Source organism: Vulpes lagopus, chromosome 11 (assembly GCF_018345385.1).
Source record: "Vulpes lagopus strain Blue_001 chromosome 11, ASM1834538v1, whole genome shotgun sequence".
In the NCBI taxonomy this organism is placed as follows: Eukaryota; Metazoa; Chordata; class Mammalia; order Carnivora; family Canidae; genus Vulpes; species Vulpes lagopus.
Genome location: NC_054834.1, coordinates 105,394,013 through 105,413,800, shown reverse-complemented (window position 1 = coordinate 105,413,800; position 19,788 = coordinate 105,394,013). Strand labels below are relative to the sequence as shown.

Below are 19,788 nucleotides of genomic sequence, written 5' to 3'. Positions count from 1 at the left end.
CTCTGGGTGCACGACTTAGCTCGCTTCTGTCGTCTCTACAGATCTGGGCCGCGCCCCGGGTTTCCAGCGACGAGCGTAGGGTCCAGTGTTCCACCAGAAGGATCCGGCCTCGGGGCGTGCCGTCCGCAGAAGGGCCCATTTCACAGGAACTGAGCTAAAATCTCTATCGTGGAGCAAATGTGCTATGATCTTTGCGAGTAAAAAGCCAGTCGGGGCCGAACTCTGCTGGGGAACTGGCATCGGGGTACTTGAAGGCAAACACGTTTACGTGGATCAATATGAGGAGGGTTTCCTCGTTGTAAATCTAAAAAACACCCAGGACAATCCTCTTTTCACAATTGCTTACTGAAAACTTTTTCAAGAAATTTCTTACCCCAAAAAAGGACTGTGGAATTGGTCTACTGGTCAATTAAAGGTAATTTTAATCATCTTTTTAAAAATTCTTCATACAAAGCACAGATGTTGTGTGTCTCTCAAACAGACTGCATTAAAAAAAAAAAAAAACAATTGAATGAAGACCTACAAATATTTATGCCAAGCAGGAATCTGCCTGCCACTTCCCTGCAACATCAACTCAAAATTGATGTTGAGGGGCACCCGGGTGTCTCCGCAGTTGAGCTTCTGCCTTTGTCTCAGGTCGTGACCCCGGGGTCCCGGGATCGAGTCCCACACCAGGTTCCCCGCGGGGAGCCTGCTTCTCCCTCTGCCTGTGTCTCCGTCTCTTTCTCGGTGTCTCTCATGAATAGATAAATACAATCTTAAAAAAAAAAATTTGATGTTGGATTCAAGATTCTGAGACGAGGCTTCTACTACTTGAGCTCTAGCAAAATTTAAGGTTCTGTGGACTCAGCTAGGATAATGTCTTCCGTGTCCAAATCTAAAGTGATTATGCTGATGACCTCCATGCTGAGCGCTGTTCAGATTGGCCCCCCTGGTGACAATTCTGGCTCACCCTCCCTCCCCTAGCCTCCTCCTCGGCCTCCGCAACCACCTCTCTCTCCATAAGCACTGCCTTGATCGCCAGGCGCCCACCATCGTGGTATCTGCCCTGCTGGTGTCCACCACCCTGGTATCCACTTGCTGTATAGGTAGATGTTTGGAAGCCACCGTCACTACCGCCTTGGTAGCTACCACCGTGGCCACCACCATGATGGCCCCCTGGCTGGAAACCTGAATCTTTTTTTTTTTTTTTTTTTTTAAGATTTTATGTATTTATTAATGAGAAACAGAGAGAGAGAAAGAGAGAGGCAGAGACACAGGCCGAGGAGAAGCAGGCTCCACGCAGGGAGTCCAATGTGGGACTCGATCCCGGGTCTCGGGGATCATGCCCTGGGCTGAAGGCAGCCCTAAACCGCTGAGCCCCCCGGGCTGCCCTGGAAGCCTGAATCTTGGTAAGCACCATCGTGGTAGACACCTCCTGCTCCTTTCCCTCCATCCGTCCAGCCTCCTTCATGCTCATTTCCTCCTTCTCCCCCTCAGCTACCATGGGCGTAGCCACCTCGTCGACCTCCCCGTCCTCCTTGTTCATGGCCTCCTCGTCCACCATATGGGGAAGGTTCATGACCCCCCTCCCCCCTTCTTGGCCTGCTGCTTGCTGCTTGCTGCTGGGGGCCATCCTGCCTCTGTGCCATGCTGGCATCTCTGGAAGGGGAGGTGCGATTTCACGGGTCTCCCTCCCCTGTCGGGCACCCAGCCCGTCAACACCTTGCTGCTGGCTCGGCCGGTCTTTGCTCCCATAGAGCCATGGCTTGTTCTTAAAAGCTTTGACAGGTGTTGTCTTGTAGCCAAAAGGTGGGCCGCAGAAACGGTGCTTTTAGGAGGTCGAGCTTTTAGGGGATAAGGTTTCAGCTTGTCTTTGCTAACTTTTCTGTGTGACCTTTGGCTCCGTCAGACCAACCAAAAGACTGGACAGCGACATCCAACCATCTTATTAGCGGCCTTCTCCGGACCGGGTCTTCATTAGCTGCGGTTCATCGCCCCGGCCTTTCCCAGGGGCTGGTCCCAGGGGCTCCTGCAATACGGGCCTCCCCACACGGTTAGCTGCAGCTCCTGCCAATGTCCCCTCTAATTGTTTGTCAATCCCGCTGAAGACCTGGGACGCAGTCATACTGGCGGGGGGTTTGGACGTTCCCAGGGCACGACATGTGCCTTTCAAGTCTTGAGGGTCCTCGCTGCGCCGCCTCCTGAGCTTCTCCTAGAGCAGCGTTCCCACACGCCATTCTGGCAGGTTCCAGCTCTGAGATGAGGCATGTGAGCCAAAGGAGGCAGTTCTGAGTGCGAAGGTGCCTGGTCACATCCAGATGTGGCCTCCCCTAGTGGCCCACTAGCTCTGGCTAGAATTCTCAGCTGCCCTCGGACCGTTAGTCGCTCACACGTTTCCCTCTGGTTGATGGAGCTCGCTTGACCCATACACCAGCCCAGCACCGAGGCTGATGAGCTCGGGAACTGGCTCCGCAGACACGGCCGGCGGCCCACGACGGACCCACAACCTGGGTCTTCGGGCAGCGCCAAGATGGTAGCGTCCCCAAGGTCACGCTCCACGCCACTGCGCCACTCACACACCCGGGTCACTAGACTCCCTTCTGCCCCCGCCCCCCCAGCATGTGCTCACACATCTGCAGCCTCCCTGCAGCGAATGTTTATTTAATACCTGCTATGGGCCAGCCACTTGGGGCAGAGGAGTAGGAAGACACTAACCTAAAGCACAGTTTAACTAGACTTCTCCAGTTCCCAGCCCCATGCCCAGCCGCCCCTAAGGAGGAAGACTCCCAGCGGAGGCTCCTGCGATCCTACACTGGCACCCCACTACCCGTCCTCCTGCTGCCAGGCAGTTAATGAGAGAGGAAGCTGGATCCGTGGGGAGTTAGTCCACTGACTTGGAGGTGGCGGCCTGTTTCTACCAGATGTTTCTCGTAAGTGAGGACCAAGGCTGAAGGTTGTAGTGGTTGTTTCAGCTGCGAGTCTCATGGAGTAGAGATTGGGGCGGTCATTGGGGCGGTTTGCTATGCTCCCAGATTATAAGGAAGGAGAGAATCAGAGGAAGCTGATCGGGTGAAAAGAATGGTGTGGATGCCCGAAGAAATCAAAGAAACATGGCACGATGAAGTTGAGAAAACATCCAGACTCTCTCCTTCAATCTCTCTCTCTTTTTTTTTCACTTGAATTGATTTCATTAGATTTATATTTCTTACTACTTCCCAGTGCAGAGAAGGTCCTCAAAAAATATTTATTGAATGAATGAATTGTACGGGCATTGCATCCTAAATGCTTGGTGTATACAGGAAGCAGATACGGTCCCTGCCATCGCGGGGTTCGTCCCTAGAGGAGGAGACAGGTGTTACGTATCCGATCTTGACCATGACACAAATGTTGACTCTCATCATCTGATGCAGGAGGCAGGTATTGAACAAATAATGACTCTTCGATAGTGCGGTGTCAAAACTAACCAGAAGCTCAGGTAAAAGTTTCGATGTTATTGATCACGACCAATGGATACGTGAATGCATAAGAACATTGGTATCATTAGCAAAAACATAAACAAATTGCACTTCACTGGAATTCAGAGTTGGCTGGATATTTTTTTTCCCACCCTCCCTCTCCCTCTTTTTCTTCCTTATTTCTTCCCTTTCCTTCTTTTTGAAATATGACTGCAGGGATCCCTGGATGGCGCAGTGGTTTGGCACCTGCCTTTGGCCCAGGGTGCGATCCTGGAGACCCGGGATCGAATCCCACATCGGGTTCCCGGTGCATGGAGCCTGCTTCTCCCTCTGCCTGTGTCTCTGCCTCTCTCTCTCTCTCTCTCTCTCTCTCTGTGACTATCATAAATAAATAAATAAATGAAATATGACTGCAATATTGTGCTAGTGCACATATTTTAATTTGGTGCAGAGCATGCATAACAAAATAAGTGAAAAGCTGTCAATGTTAGAGCATACATATTATTAATTTCAATGACAAAGGAGGGATAAATCATTTTGCCAACTGCACTGTAACATTCAAGTTCTGCCTCTGTTATGTCTCATTGGCCAAGCATTTCCAATTCTGAACTCTGCAGACTGGGGAAAAAGCAATTAATTTATAACAATAGATCCCTGACTTGTCATACGTACCTTTCCTACTTCCTACTTTGTCTCTTTAACTGAAAAAAAAAAAAAAAAAGCCTTTCTCAAATATGTACTATTTACAGGTCATTGGAAAACAGTGGTGCACAATAATAGGATTATTATAACGTACTAAAACATAGCACTTTTATCTTACTGGCGTGCAGAGATCACATGTGAAAACTTTTTGATCTCTGTGGACTTTTTAGTGGAAAAGATTTGGAAATAAATCCTTTTGTCACTGGCCAAAACAGAACTGTGGTAGCTGTTTTATAGTCAGTCACTTTTTAACAATGGATAAAACAGTTTTTGTTGAAGCCAGTTTATTCATACATAACAGGCAACATGTTGCCTTAAAGACAAATAAATGCTTATTTTCCCCTCCTATCCAAAGCCTCCCCCAATTTTTGCTAATATCCAAAGATCTACATTCTCCACACACCCCCCTCCCCGGTCTGTCCTATGCTGAGAAATTGTACCGTAACCCTCTGAGCTTTAGCAGTCTTTCAGGGAAAAGGAATTTTTCATGATGTAATTGATATCATAACTACTCAGCTGGACATAAGCTTTTAAGGGCTAAGTCCATTTGCTGATTTGTTTGCGTTTCCTGCTCCAACTAGAAGAATTCAAAGGCATGAAGAGCCTATTGTGAAAAATGCATGAATAATGCAAAAGCCGTCCTGAGGTGGGATATCAGTAAGGTTCCAAATGCAGTTACGGCTTTCTAATAAAAGCATGAAAAACTTAAATTGAAGCAGCTATGGGAAGAGTGCATGGGGGAAAGCTCCCTGTGACATGTTTGGGTTTTCTTCCGTGAAGCCTCTCCCCTCACACCCCCACGACAACTTTGTCGAGACCGAGTTGACATATAACATTATGTAAGTTTAAGCTGTAAAACGTGTAGTTTTGATCCACTTATGTCTTGTAAAATGATTCCTACCACAGCGTTAGCTACTGTGCCCTCCAAGTCACACAATTGCCATTTCCTTTTTGCGGTGAGAACATTTAAGACCTACTCGAAATCAAAAAAAAAAAAAAAAAAAAAAAGACCTACTCGAGGGACACCTGGGTGGCTCAGGGGTTGGGCGTCTGCCTTCGGCTCAGGAGGTGACCCTGGGGTCCTGGGATCGAGTCCCACATCAGGCTCCCCGCTGGGAGCCTGCTTCTCCCTCGGCCTGTGTCTCTGCCTCTCTCTGTGTCTCTCATGAATAAATATATAAAATCTTAAAAAAAAAAAATTAAGACCTACCCTCATAGCAACTTTCAGGTATCTGATAGAGTAGTGCCAACTACCATCACTGTGCCGTACTTTAGATCCCTAGAACGTATCCATCTTAAGACCACAAGTTTGTAGCCTTGACCAACCTCTCCCCATTTCCCCCCACCTTCCCTCCTCAGGTAACCACCATTCTACACTGTTTCCATAAATTTGGCTTTTTTAGATTCCACATACGGTCATATCATACTGTATTTGTCTTTCTTTGACATGTTTCACTTAACATAATGCCCCAAATTTCATCCAGTTTGACACAACGGGCAGGATTTCCTTTCTCACGGCTGAATAATACTCCGTGTGTGTGTGTGTGTGTGTGTGTGTGTGTGTGTGTGTGTGCATTCCCCGGCCTCCCAGCCCCCACACACCAACGTGTGAACTGACGCTTTCCCCTAGGGGTCAATGCTTTGATTCCCTTCTCTTTGCCTTCCGTGAATCTACCGTGGGTTTCCATTGCGTGGTTGTTAGGCGGCGTACATAACACATCACATAGGTGTTAACAGTCTATTTTACACTGATAAGTTAACTTTGCTACAAAAGCTCTACCTTTTTACTTTATCTTTTTTTAGTCATAATTTTCATCTTTTTATACTGTGTCTCTAGTAGCAAGTTATTGTAACCATAGATTTTTGTTTTGACACATTGGTCCTTTCGCTTTTATACTAGAGTTAAGGGGTTATTTTCATATGTTTTTATGTTTCTAATTAGCATCCCTCTATTTCAGCATTTCTTAGAAGGCAGGTTGACTGGTAATGAACACCCTCAGCTTTTGTTTGCAAGGGAAAAATCTTTATCTCATCTTCATTTCCTAAGAACAACTTTGCTGGGTAAAGTATTCTTGGTTGGGAACGTTTTTCTTTCAGCGCTAGGATTATATCATTCTCTTCTTTCCTGGCCTGCAAGGTCTCTGCTGAGAAATCTGATGTTAGCCTGATGGGAGTTCCTCTGATGAGAGAATTGTTTTCCTCTTACTGCTTTTATTTATTTATTTATTTATTTATTTATTTATTTATTTATTTATTTTAAAGATTTTATTTATTTATTCATGAGCGATACAGAGAGAGAGAGAGAGAGAGAGAGAGGCAGAGACACAGGCAGAGGGAGAAGCAGGCTCCGTGCAGGGAGCCCAATGTGGGACTCGATCCTGGATCCAGGAGTCACGCCCTGGACCGAAGGCAGATGCTAAACCACTGAGCCACCCAGGCATCCCCTCTTACTGCTTTTAAAACTCCCTTTTTATTTTTCATTTTAGACAATTTTATTATAATGTGTCTTGGAGAAGATCATTTTAGATTGAAATTTTGGGGTGACCTATTTGCTTCGTGAACGTGTCCAAATCTCTCCTTAGAGGGGGAAAGCTTTCAGCTATTATTTCTTTAAATAAGCTTTCTACACCATTCTCTCTCTCTCTCTCTCTCTCTCTCTCTCTCTCTCCTCCTTCTGGAACTCCAGTCGTGTACACTGTTTCTCTTACTAGTGTCCCACAGGTGCTGTCAGCGTTCTTCATTCCTCTTTCTTTTTGTCCTTCTGATTGGATGATTTCACTTGGCCTGTCTTCTGGATCGCTGCTACTCCTGCTTGGTCAAATCTGTTATGGGAGTTCTCCGTTGAATTCTTCGGTTCAATCATTGCATTATTCTTAAGCCCCGACATTTGTTTGGTTTATTTCTATGTTTTCTATTTTCTGTGTTGATCTCATTTTGTTCTTGTATTTGTTTTCCTGATATTGTTATATTATTTATCTGTGTTCTCTTGTAGCTCTCTGAGCATCTTCAAAACAATTATTTTAAATTCCTTGTCAGACAATTCCTGGATTTCCATGTCTCCGTGGACAGTTACTTAAGGTTTACTACATTGCTTTGGTGCAGCCATGATTCACTGATTTTTCATAACCTCTGTAGCCCTGAGTAGGTGTCTGCACATTTGCAGGACCAGTCACCTCTTCCAGACTTTATGGATTAACTTCTTCAGTCATGGGACACAGTCTACTGTGACCCTGGGTCTAGTGGTATGGGCACAGGTGTGGGGGCATGTGGCAGCATTGGGTTCAGGGGTGCATGATGCCTCTTTGGCTTGGGATGCTGGAATGGACAGCATGAAGACCCACGTCGTCCTTGGTAAGCACTGTGTGGGGAGTACTGTGGCTGTAAGGGCTGCTGGGATCCTTAGTGGTGCCTCCAGGTCCCCCAACCAGTGACCCCAACCAGGGCAGGCAGCTACGGTGGGGAGCCCCCAGTGGTGTGGGAGGGACAGCTGCAGGTGCCTGTGTGGGGGCTGGGGCTAGATGCGGTCACACGTGTAGTGAGGAAGGCCAGGGCAGGCAGCAAGGGCCAGGCCAGCTAGGGGCTCACTGGCAGCTCTGGGGGCCCCGGCTGCTGGTGTGCCCCCTGTGGCTGCACAGTCTTCCCCGAGCTGCGTGGCCCATCATGAAGGCTAGTAAGGAGGGCGGGTGAGTCCAGGCTATGCAGGTGCACAGCTGGGGGCACTAGCTGCAGGCCAGCGCCATAAGAGGTGCCTTAATTTGAGCCCAACAGGTGTGCAAGCGGTCGGTGCAGACACTGCAGTGGAGGCAGGTGACAGGTGTCAGCAGAGCAGCAGGTCAGTCACAGCTGGAGGCCTGGCCCCGGTGCGTACGGGTGGTGGAGGTGGGCCAGGAACCTAGCAGTGCAGCTTCTGGGCCCCGGCATGGCGGGGGGACCCACAGGGGCTGCTGTGGGCAAAACCTGCTGCAAACCAGCCGTGCTGACATCCGTTTCTTGGAAGTCCTCCGTGTTGCTGTGCAGCGCAGGTAACCATGGGCCACGATGGCCCACGCTGCTCTTCCCCCTCTGAGCTGCCTCTCTGTGCCACCCCCTGGGACCTCCAAGGGCCCCGAGGCTGGGGCGGCTGGGCCTTTGCCCTGTTCCCCCTTTCCTGGCGAGGGGCCCCTTCCAGATGGGCAGCCCCTCTCCGGCGGGTGGGCCACAGGGGCGCAGTGTGGCTGCCGTCCTTCCCCCGCTGGGCAGTCGTTGGCAGATTCCTCGTTCCACTGCGCTGCTTAACTTCGGGGGGACTCTGCTGCTCTCCCAGCCTTGCTCTGTTCTTGGGTAGCTGTCAGGGTCTTGCTCTCTGCGGGGGAACGCGGCTACCATTTCCCGTGTCACCATTTTGGTGATGTCCTCCTGCCATTAAAAAAAAAAAAAATCTCCATCAACAGGGGTCTGTTCTCCAAGTGAAAGAGTAGGTGTTATTCAACATAAATGTTTAAATATTCCCCGAGGGAAAGGGGAAAAAAAATATCAAAACCGGTGACTTTGCCAGTTACAAGTCCCGATGATGGTCACTCCATTGAGGACTTACCATTTTGAAGTTTCAAGGGTCAGAATATTGATTTCACTTGTGTGTTCATGGTTTAAGATTTTAGGTTTCAGTTTTTCTAGATAGTCTGTTCATAACAGATTATGTAAAATATGGTAACTCAATAGTGAAGTCATGAATTTATTGCCATTTTTCAGCTTTATTTTCACTGTCCTTTAAATGTAGCCTTTTCCCATGTTCGCACTTGAAATCTCCATTGCCCAAGACGTGGGGGGTGAGAGGCCACCTCCTACCCTGGAGGCCCATTCTCCTAGCATCCCCCCATCCTTTTGCGGGGTACCAGACTCGGGCTCATCTAGTCAGATGCAACGACTCTGGTTTTGAACTGGGGGGTAGTGATGCAAGACGATGGGGAGTGCGGGTGGAGGCAGTCATGCCCTATCCAATTTCCCAGGCCCGTGGAGACCTCTCTAATGGTGGTGTCCAGAGTTCAGCTCTGCAAAGCTCTATTGTTTGTTGTTGCAGGTGGTGTCGGTGGGCTTCCCTCTGGGTCATTTCTGCGCCTTGGTTTTGATGCCTCTGGTTGCCTGGTGTTCGAGTCTGGTTTCTAGCCTTCCTGGCTATTCGGTGACATGCTGGTCAACATTCGTGACTAAATCCCCCCTTTGCTTAAGTCAAAGCTGTCCTTTTTTGTTCTTGCAACCTTGAGGCTTGTGACCACTCAGCCCACATACGGGTCAGATAGGCTCTTGGTACATTTATGATGCGCGGGGGCTTATGTTCCACCACACTGGACGCACTTGTGCAAGTCATGCCACCGCAACGTCGGTGTAACAGAGATGTACACTTGCTGGAGTGGCGATACCGGGAAGAGGCTATGCAGCTGGGAAGCAGGAAGGGGATCATTTGAACTCCGGATGTAAGCTTTCTGATACACAACGTAAAACTGTACACAGAGTCCCTCTGAACATGGTTCCATCTTACACAAATATGCTGGGTCATGTTGGCACATCAGAGTGTAGAAAGAGTCAACTTTCACGCATTGCTTAATTTACTTATTCTGGTAAAAGTCCCATTCACAAATACTAATTTTGCTTTATAGAAATATTGCAAAGTGGAGAAATATAAGTGTTCAATAAAGTTAAGCAATGTTCAGTGTGACGGGATTAACATGTTCCTCTTGCAGTGGAGTTCTGCGGGAACCAAATTAAAGACGTGTCTTCTTTGGCCTGACATGCTGCGTGTAACTTTAGGCCTTTAGGATGTGAATTCAGATGGAGTCGTGAACTTATAAATACTCAGCAATACTTACGACTACACAATACGTAGGAATGCCCGCACCTCCTTACTGATAGCCTTCTGTGAAGATGGCCAGACTTTGCAGATGCTCTCAGTGTCTGGCCATCCACCTCCTCAACATGAAGAATGAGGAAATAGGATTGGATTGCCAGGGGTGTCCCAGAAAAAATAAAAAGGTGTTTGAGGATGTGTTACCTGTGAGGTCGTGAGGATCTCTTCCCACAGAATGTGGACGAACTTCTTGGGCGTTCTTTTACACCCGTTGTCTCATTTGACGTGCACAGCAGTACTATCAACAGGGTGGGCAGGAATTATTCTGACTTCCCGGGGCGAATCCTGAGGGTCACAGCGTCAGACATCTGGCTAACAGGTGGTGCACTGGGGACACAAGCCTGTCCTCTGACTGGCCCCGTCCTCCGGCCAAGACGAAGGAACCTGGCAAAAGAGCCTCCTCACTGGGTTTCTTCACTCTAGGAACCCACGGTCTTTATCCGAGACGTCGATCCCTCTATACCCTTCCCCAGAAACCACTCGCAAAATGTTTTCTGCTCACTGTTCAAAATTAGTGGAATGCCCACGGCTTTGGTGTTGTCCATCAATATCAAAGCAGCGGAGCATTTCACTAATTCAGGTCAGTTCTGACCTCTCTGAGATTCTCCTTTGCACTTAAGTGCAGGCAGGCGCCTTCTTTGCCAAGGAATCATGACCCAAATTTCCCAAGGCTCCAAATGTTGTGTGTGCATATGGGGACATGTCAACATCCATGCCCAAATGCTAGTCACCGTTCCCCTCATGCACTCAACCCTGGCCTCCAAACCTCTGAGAAATCTTCCCTACCTCAGTAGGGTGTCCTCCCCTGGGTACAGACCCAGACCATACTGGCTCTTTCATACAAGAACTGCAGCTTGAACGGGCTGCTCTGAGCTTCCGCTCCGCTCGCCGGTGAGCTACAGACCTGTGCCAAGCACCTCCGTTGGAGCTGGCACAGCCGGCTGGTCTCCCAGGCAAGGAGGAGAACGTGCCTTCCCTCTGGGGGTGCTCGCTTCAGGATGGTGCTGGAATGCCTAGGGTTGTCCTACAGCAGGGTTACGTGGACCTCAAGTGTAGAGTTCTGAAGGCCTCTCTCTGAGTTTGCATCCAGAGCCCTTTTGGCTTCCAGGGCACCTCTGGACCACCAGGTGGTTGAATCTGGACAAGTTAAAGAATCATCTACACAGGGCAGCCCTGGTGGCCCAGTGGTTTAGCGTCGCCTTCAGCCCAGGGAGTGATCCTGGAGACCTGGGATCAAGTCCCATGTCAGGCTCCCTGCATAGGGCCTGCTTCTCCCTCTGCCTCTCTCTCTCTCTCTCTATGTGTGTCTTTCATGAATAAATAAATAAAATCTTAAAAAAAAAAAAAAAAGAGTCATCTACACAGCTTTGCACCAATCAGTATTTCGGTGCAGTATTTGGGCCCTTAATTCCGGGGCCCAGCGGCCGAATTCCTTAGAGTGAGCTTTTGCTTGGAGCTCGACAGTTTCCTTTTGTACTTTAGTCTTCACTGAGCCCCTTCCACCATGGCGCCCCTATCCCAACAGGCACGTGCAGATGTGTCTGAACACCAAACGTGACCGAAGCTGTGGTCTGTGACCAGAAGGCTACTTTCCCTTTGTATAAACCAGTGGCTGCAGATGGAACTGAGCAAAATGTTTTCCTTAGGAGTGACCAAGAAGCTCATTCTGAACCTCATCTCAGGGTGGGCTCCCTTCTTTATTCTTAGCACCCCCAATCAAATTCACAATGGAGCATTGGAAACTCTCCGTTGCCATCAAATTATTTATATTTTGATGCTCTGTGCCACTAATATTTTCTCAGGGAAAATTTGGCTTTAAATTTTATTTTTCGGGGTGCCTGGGTGGCTCAGTCCATTAAGTGTCTGCCTGCGGCCCAGGTCATGATCCAGGGTCCTGGGATGGAGCCCCACATCAGTCTCGCTGCTCAGTGGGGAGCCTGCTTCTCCCTCTTCCTTCCCCCTTTCCCTTGCTCGTGCTTTCTCTCTCTCTCTCTCTCTCTGTCTCAAATAAATAAATAAAATCTTTTTTAAAAAGTTATTTTTCACTTAAACAGATAAAATAGCAAAGTGCTCATCAACAGAGGAATGCGTACACAAAATGCCGCACATACAAGCAAGGGGATAGGATTCATCCTTGAAAAGGAAGGGAAATTGGACCCATGCTGCCACGTGGATGAACCTTGAAGCCCTTGCGCCAAGTGAAGTAGAGCAGTCAGGAAGGGAGAGAGATGGGTGATTTCTTCCATACGAAGTGCCTGGAGTAGTTGGATTCACGGAAGCAGAAGGGAAACGAGCGGCTGCCAGGGGCTGGCAGGGCAAGGGGGTGGGGAGCAAGCGCTTCATGGGGACAGAATTGGGGAAGACGGAAAGGTCCTGGAGTGCGTGCTGGTGATTGTCGTACAGCAGGGCGTACCTTTTCAAGAATTAGGGTGGTTTTTTTTTTGGTCCATCATATAATTGGCAGATATTTTCCAAGTTTATCATTTGTCTCTACACTTTTTAAAAGCTAGACCGAACTCCTGACTCATTATGTAGACACCCATGTACCCACTTGTTCAAGATCAGAAAACCTCCACGTCATTTCTAGCACTTCTATGGGTTCATTCTTGACTTCGCAGTCATTGACTTATTATTCTGCTGTTAGATTGCGTCCGCGAGACTCGGCTCTTCCATAAACACAGTAGCTCCTCCTTAAGCACGTCGTGAAGCACTGTGCCAGTGCCTCCACCCGTCACAACGTGGAGGGACAGGTCGGGAAGCGGCTCAGCAGGCCCCATCGCCCAGCCCGGAGCCCAGCTACGCCTGCTGAAGTGACCGGACCCGTGCCCTCGCCGGGCTCCGAAAGGCTCATCTGCTCACAGAGTCTAGGACTGTCGGGGGACGTCTGCTTTCATACTCCATCGCTTCCTTCACTTCACACGAGAAGATCTGAGCTCTAGAGACATCATCGCCCCAATAGGAGCCGCAACTTTGAAAATCTGTCAGAGCACCCGAGTCCCAACCCAGGGTAAGTAGGCCTCTCTTCCAAGAAAACCTTTATCCTCAGACTTTCCCGGGTCAGGACAAAAAGGTGTGCAGGACGTTTCCCCATGCTGCTGCGTGGCCACTTCACCTGCAGAGACCGCGGGGACCGAGGGCCTTCCTGGGTGTCCCTGGGCACGATGAAACCTGGGGGTGCCGGGGTGGGGAGCAGGCCCAGAGACTCCCGGCCACCCAGAGAAACCAGGCTCTACTGCAGGAGGCTGGTGAGCTTGGCTCTGTATTTACATCGGTGTAGTCTGTCCCCTGGGGCCGTAGTTCATCTTGTTCATCAGATTTCAGAGAGGGAGAAGGTTGGGAGTCACGGCCCTGCGTGTATAAAATAGCCGTGGATGGCCGCTTGCCTTGGACTGTATTTCTTCTTGAAACATTTCGTGGGCTATGCACCATGTCTTCTTGCAAGATTGTTCTGTTAGAAATTCCTCAACCAACAAAGGTAAGAGGGTCTGTTATTTCACTGTGGGCAGATGTGTCAACATTTTACAAATGTTTCCTTTTCCAGAGGGCCCCCCCCCCACCTCTCCCTTCTGGAATCTTTCAAGTCTGAGAGGCCAAGTACTTCTGGGTGTCGGATCGTTGTTCCCTCAACACCTTGGGGGCCATGAGTTCCCCCAAACACGGCGTCCTGGCTGTCCTGTGGCCAGAAACACAGTCATCTGCGTGATGGATCGGCACAGGGCCCAGGCCCCAGGCCCCGGGAGGACACTTGGTCCATTTGGCCTCCAGCAGCCGCATGATTTCTTGAGCTAAGCAGGAGGGGAACAGGGGACGAGGAGGCAGGGCCGGAAACCCTGCAAGTGAGACCAACGTTGAATTGATCCAGAATGGAGCCTTTTTTTCCGCTCCTGAGCTGCAAGTCTTTGAAATGCTCCGTGGTGTCTTTGGGGTGGGAAATTAGCATCACTTCCTTCTCTCACGGTCAGGTCTTCAGCCTCCCAGCGGGGCCTCCCTTTGAAATCTGAGGAGCATGTGTGCAGAGGATTCAGGAGCCAGGCTTGCAGGCCCGGAAGAAAAGCAACCGGCCTATTTCCCATCCAGAGAGTAACCAAATACAGCTGTAACTCTACACTGAGGTGCTTGGGAAAAGTGATTTTTCTTATTAGTCATTATTTTCTAAGAAGCAAGTGTGCAGTGCTCAGGAAAGGATCCAAAACGCGGCTCGAGGAAATCTAGCTGGGGTGATATCGTCCCATCTATTATGGACAATTTAACAAGTCAGCTGATTTGTTTTCTTAGGAAGAGAAGCCTTGCAATTAAAAGAGTTTTGTTTTTTCAATTTTAAAGACAAAATGATTCGATATTGAGTTAGAAATACAAACCAGAGATTCCCAAACATGCGGCGCGTACGATATGCTTGCAGCCTGTTGCTGTTTCCTTATAGATTAGCTCCATCCGAGTTTGAGCAATTATTAAAGGAAGCTAGAATTCTCTTGTGTCCTGTCTACCTGTGGGAGCTATAACGAGATCGCCGCTGAAACAGGAAACGTACAATAAATTCCCCTTTTATGACTGGAAGTGAAGTATTTTATGGTGTTTGCAAGTCATGTAACTTTGTGGGGGAAACAAGTAAATTACGTTGTGAGTTATGTATTACTGGACAGCCTCCGCTGCATAATAACCTGTTTTGTATATTTGCCACCTCTTTGAGGTTGAGGCCGGTGTCTGCGCCGTAGGTAGCACATAATCAACCGTGATTCTGAAACGAAAAGAGGCACTTGATACTGAGTTTGTGAAAGGTGATACGTAATGAGGTTTCCTGTGAGCAAGGTAGACCAACAATGATATATCGTGTCCTATTAGTTTGAGTAGGAAAAAAAAAAAAAGTTAGGTGACTTAGAAACCGGGAGATATTTCAAGAATATCGTTTGTTGGCTCAATGTTTTTTTTCCAAGGAGTCTTTATGCGTCTTTTCTCTGCCATTTTAAGAGAGATTCAGCGTAGTTATTCTTTGATGACTGTGACTCAAAAGCTAACTTCCAAAAAGAAGAAAGAAAACAAGACATGAGATTATTTTTCAAAATCCAATTTATTTGCAAAGCCTATAGGGGTGGCTGCCAGAGTACGTGCATCTGAACCAAACTCGTTTTGCTCGATGCCGTCGACCTTCCTGAGGCCCAAATGTGGTGGTGTTTCCTGTGGTACCTCTCCCGGGTCTGACTGTGCACCTCCAGCGTGTCACCTGGTCCAGGGTCCATGTAATCAAGACGACGCTGGTAAGGTATATCCCTTATCGTGACACCGTTGAAGATTCCAGTGTACTGACTTTTTTTTTTTTTTAAGATTTTATTTATTTATTCATGAGAGACCCAGAGAAAGAGGCAGAGACACAGGCAGAGGGAGAAGCAGGCTCCATGCAGGGAGCCCGATGTGAGACTCGATCCCGGGACCCCAGGATCCCACCTGGGCCCAAGGCAGACGCCCAACCACTGAGCCCTCCAGGTGCCTCAGTTTCCTGTCTTTAAAGTCTTGAGAGACCCGCTCTGTGGATCTCCAGTGTGAGGGTTTTGGTACATGGTGGTGACCGTCCTGTCCCTGTAAGCAAGGCTGTGTCCCCAGAAGGAAAGAGACATTCCTTCCTACAACTGGAAGCGAATTCCTCCTGGAAGCCGCTCCGTGGGAAGGGCGGGAAGCGACGGGAGCGCAGGGGCCTCCTGGACCTGTCTTTGGGGCGGGCCTGGGCCCAGGGGAGGTCAGGGAGGGCCTCGGGAGCGGGAGGCCGCGAGCCCACGAACCAAATTGGGGAAAATTAAGGAGTAGGAAGCAGTGTCCTCCCACGAGGCCGCGGCCGCCCAGCCCGCTCAGCCTCGCTCCGGGCCAGCCTCGCCCGGGGCCGGTGGCCTGCCCGTGTCTGCGTGCCCGCCGGCGGCCCTCCGGGCTCCGCATCCTCCCGACTCGCAGAAGAGCACTTCGAGATTTGTCCCCAGAGCAACCCCCTTAGGAGCCGGCGTTCTGCGGAGGCTGCTCTGCCAGGGACGGTGGCCCAGGTGCGACTCCCAGGGGAGGGGACCGCACTTCCTTCTTCGTTATCACCCGGGGCAGCGGGACCCCCAGACCCCGCTTCCCCTCCCGGGCATGCTGGGCCCCTCACCGCCTCCCAAGGCCCAGGGTGCAGGCAGCTCGTCTCCACTTGGAGAGCCCCCAGGGTTTCCCGACCAGCTGAGACTTCACTGGCGCAACCAGTAAGGACCTCTCTATCCCGTTTCAGATGATAGGGGCTCGGGTCCTAGAATTTTTATTTTTAAGATTTTATTCATGAGACACACAGAAAGAGGCAGAGACCCAGGCAGAGGGAGAAGCCGGTTCCCTGCGGGGCCCGAGGCGGGACTCGAACCCGGGCCCCGGGGCCAGACGCGGCAGCTTCATCTGAGCCACGCAGGTGCCTCGCAGTTGGTGACTTCAGACAGGTTGTGTCAGGCGCCTGGAAGCCCTACGTCCAAACCTAACTCTGACTTACCAGCTCTTCGCTATCGGGCTGACCTAAAACTTAGTGTTTGGGTGAAGATTCAATGAAACAATGTATCTTGAGTGCTCAGCACGGAGTTCACACGCAGGAAAAGGCCCTTTGCAGCTTGGCATGCAGGAAAAAGATGTTTTAGGAGGTGGAACAGACAACTGTTGGGGATTCCACTGATTTTGCCGGGTCCCCCAGGTGTTACTGGGGGTTACTTTGCCGCGGGCCGGTCAAACGCCTTCCCACTTGCTGCCGAAAGCCCAGCGTCTGCGCAGCGACACCCGTGGATTCCGGAGAAGCTCAGGGCCGCGGGCCTGGTGGCTGAGGGTGCCTCGCTTTCCCGCGACCGCATCCACGGTCGGGGCCACGGTGACCCTGACTCCGAAATCATTCACCAGAGATATTTATGTCCGTGGAGGAAACTTGCCCGGAGGTTCAGGGGGCGGGATTTATCACAGCCGCATGGACCCTCGAGTGACACATGCCACGCGGGCTCGTCCTGGTTTAGGGAACGCCCAGGACGCGTCTGAAAAGTGGGCTCCGGTTCGAAGGGGGGTGAGTAGCGGTCGCCACGGCCCCGGGTTGTTGGGAGGCTTAAGGGAGCTAAAGCTCCCCAGGGCCCGAGAGCAAGGCCTGGCTCGCAGGCCCAGCTTCTCCCGCTGCCCCCCAGGCTTGCCCCCCACCCCCGCCACCCGCCTTCCTGGTAGTGGTCTGGGCAGCTGCTGGCCTGTGGCTCTGGCCTCCGCCCAAGGCGTTTAGGAAAACATTTCCCAGGCAGACACAGTTCCCTTTCGAAGAACACTTCTGCCGGCAATTATGATAAAAATACGGATGCTCTGCGCCCTACACCTCAGCTATCCCGAGCTTATGAGCTAGATTCAGGTGACCGTCACCCTCCTGCCCTGCATGGCCTACGCCGTCGGACTCGGGCTCTGCCCACTGACCAGAGAGTGCTTCTGGCCTTTGCGACCGGAGCGCCACCCCCGACGGCGGGGTTGCATCCAGCACACCTCAGTTTGAGCCAGGCACTCACGGGCCATGGGTGTCACCAGGGATGACTGATTTTGTCCCCTCCCCCCCGCTGTGCTGGGAGCTGCGGCCGCCTCTCCGTGTCCTGCCTCCTGTGAGATTCCCAGGAGCCAGTGATTTCTGGCCCAGAAGCAAAAGCAACGTGGTTTCCATTGGCCCTGAATTCACAGGAGGAGAGCCCACAGTGAATCAGGGGGCTCGGGGGGACCCTGGGGAATCGGCAGGCCGGCAGGGGCTCCCGCCTCGAGGGCCCCCCAGGCCTGTCCAGGCCCTGGCAGCAGCTGAAACAGGGCCACCTCTCTGACGGGGGGGTGCTTATCGAGAGGGTAATATTTTCCCTTTACACTTCTGCAAAATAGATGGCTTCCGTGATAAATATGAGAGAAGCCCTGTTGCAGGAAACAGCCGATGAAATGAACAGACTCCACAGTGAGTATGTTTAGTTCCCAGGGAAAAAAGCTTTGTTTTGTTTTGCTTAAAAAAAATTAAAAAAAAAAGAGCGGGCAATCTTTTTAAGGGGGCGTGGAAAGCTTTAATTCATTCGTGGGGTCCCAGGGGCTGGAACGCGGGACGGCCACCTGTCGGCCGGCCACCTGTCAGCCGCAGTGGAACCCACGGCTGGGCAGCATCCTGGGGACGTTTCATCTGAGGGCTGAAGACACCTGCTGTGGGAGCAGGTGCTCTGGAAGGTTCGCTGGGTGTGCACGTGTGTGCATGAGTCTGTGTGTGTGGGGGGGTGCACCATGCGGCAGCAGGGGTGGGGGGTGGGGGATTGGGGGGGCAGGGGGGCACTGTCCAGCCCCGTGTCTCCTGGAGCCTTTCTCCACAGCTTTGGACGCGTGTGGCCCTTGACCTGACCCTGTAGGTCACCTGCTGGCCTTGGGCGGGACACGGTTTAGGATGTTTCCTGTGAAGAGGCCATTTACCAATCTGGGACTTCAGGCTTCAGTTTTCACCACCTGAACGCGTGGACTTGCCGGCCAGTGCACCTTCCCCGCGGCTCCTGGACCTTCACCCCCCCACCCCCCCACCCCCGTCCGGTTTGGCGTCTCCTTCCCCTGTCCCTAGGGCTCTGCAGCAGCACGTGCAGGTACATGCGGGTATTTCCTGCCACCCGCACGGATTCCTGTGGTGTCAGTGTATTGGCATTTTTTTTTCACTTCATACATCGTGGGTTGGTGCTCAGGTCACAGCTGCAAACCCGCCTTACTGCAGCCAGTTGCTGCACAGACTGGCTCTCGGGGCAGCTGCCATCACTGACTGGACCGGGTGATGGCAGTCACACTGTTTCCAACTTTTTATTATAAACTATCCAGCAACAAATGTCTTTTTAAAAGCAGGGCTTAATTTAGAGCCTTTATATTTTTCTATGGTTTTATCAATGAATTTAGTCGTGCAAAGCTCTTAGTCCTGAAAACTGGTAAAGACATGGATTGTGAAGACTAAAATTCTGCGTTTTCTCCTGAGAATTGTGGGATGGATTGGTTAGAGTGATAATTATACATCTATACATGGATAATTATACAAATAGGTCTTGCATATGTAATGAACCTGCTGTAGCCATGTATCTTGCTCTGTTAGGGGCCATAGAAATCATAGGATCTTCTAGTATATTCTTACTGGTCTTCAAATCATTTGGACACAGTCCTGCTTCAAGGTAGGATGAAGAATGAGATGATATGTAAGATCACAATCAGTTTAATAGTCTATTTATATTATAATTGGTTGTATAATTAGAATAATGTAATTATGAGGATGTGGCCTCATAGTCTCATAATGATATAGTGCTGTGTATCGTAAGCCGATGGCAGTTGGACCTGATTTCTATAAGCCAGGGTTTCTGAGCCACTTCCCCCACGGCTTACCCTGTTTAGAAATCCATTTAATGAGGTTATTTCACAAAAACTTAGCCATCCAATATGAACTGAGAGCCTGTTTGTAAAAGAGAAATACAAAAATATATATGTTACAAAATTTCTGCCCTTCAGAATCCTGCTATAAGCAGTCAAAGATTTTGTACTTCATTTCAGCGTATGAAAAGTTGAAGGAGTAGCTATAAATGACAATTATAAATGACATTATGTAATGAAATGCTGAATAAGTCAAGCAGACAGTCAGTTTAGTCAAGAAGAAATGAGGGAATTGACTCAACTTATCCTTGATATTTCATTGTTAAAATGATTCGTTTAGGGCAGCCCGGGTGGCTCAGTGGTTTAGTGCCACCTTCAGCCCAGGGTGTGATCCTGGAG

General features: G+C 50.1%; 1 pseudogene; it reads right to left on the bottom strand.

Moving 5' to 3' along the window:
- Nucleotides 1–846: 846 nt before the first annotated feature.
- On the bottom strand, nucleotides 847–12,797 carry LOC121471709 (annotated as a pseudogene).
- Between the last annotated feature and the right edge of the window lie 6,991 nt (nucleotides 12,798–19,788).